Below are 1,428 nucleotides of genomic sequence, written 5' to 3' on the forward strand. Positions count from 1 at the left end.
AAGGCAGAGGGAAACTAACTAACAAATGTGGCCTCTTTGGGGGCCGTCCCTGGGAAGCAATTTCCAGGGGTAAACAAACATACTTTTACGCTCGCACACACACGCGCGCACATTATCAACGACATACTTTCACACTAAACATGCTTTCACACACACACCCGCAGGCATGCACGCCTAGTAAGGCACCGTTCTAACTCGTCTTGTGACTTTATATTCATTTACCAGATTTGAGAGGGATTATTATATATAATAATAATGTGTGTGTGTGCATGTGTGTGAGTGTGTGCCTGTGTGTTTGGGAGTGTGTGTGCGTGCACACGTCTTCTTTGACAGTGCGTATTTGAACTGTTCTCGAAGAACTCCAATCCATGCCCGTCACGGATAATAAAATGCTTTTTTTGTTAACTCCATAGTTCCAACTAAATAATGGTCTTTGAATTCATTCAAATTCGGTTGGTTTGCGAAGGCCATGCGAGAGAGAGAGAGGGCAAAAAATGGGCAAGTGCGACACACGCACGCACACGCACACGTCCAGAGGTGTGGTTCACATGTATCTTCGAGATTATTTATTATTTAACTAGCAGACTTCTCAACAAACCCCAACAACACATTTCTAAACACACCACAACAACCACAATAAACTTCTAAACAAACGACTAGGCCTATCTCTCACTCTCTCACACACACACACTCTCACACACACACACTCTCACACACACACACTCTCACACACACACACTCTCACACACACTCACTCACTCACTCACTCACTCACTCACTCACTCTCACATTCACCCACTCACTTACTCACTCTGTGTTTTACTCTAACGATAAGCGGTAACACATGTTGTCTTCACTCTCCCCTGGGGAGCCGTTTCTATTTATACGACTCCCGACTCGCCCGCGCAGCGCGAGCCAAACTATTTCCACCGGCCTCGCACTCCTCCGAGCGGGTCTGTGGCGCCGTAGCGATAAGGCGCGTTCTGCTACGCCGCTAATCGCCTGTCGCTAGCGGCACAGGGGGCAGGAGAAACATGTAGCCTGTACACGCTAGCTGCCAGCGCGGTGAGCTAACGACTGCAGGCCATGTTGATTCAATCCAATAAGATGGGGCAGGGGTTTTATATCGGGGAAAGGGATCGAGGACTCCATCAGCGTTGTTGTTGTTGTTGTGTTGGTGTGTTTAGGAAGGTGTTGTTGGTTTGTGTTTAGGAGTGTGTTGATGTAGTGGTGGGTTTCAAGGTGTGTTGTTGTGGTGGGTTTAGATGAGTGTGGTCGGGTTGGTGTGTTTAGGTGTTTGTTGTTGTGGTGTGTTTAGAAGTGTGTTGTTGTGTGTTTAGAAGTATTTGGTTGTTGTGTGTTGTTGTGGTGTGTTGTTGTGTTGCTGTGTTAAGGAGTGTGTTGTTGTGGTGTGTTTAGAAGTGTTTT

This window comes from Gadus macrocephalus, chromosome 4 (assembly GCF_031168955.1).
Source record: "Gadus macrocephalus chromosome 4, ASM3116895v1".
Classification (NCBI taxonomy): Eukaryota; Metazoa; Chordata; class Actinopteri; order Gadiformes; family Gadidae; genus Gadus; species Gadus macrocephalus.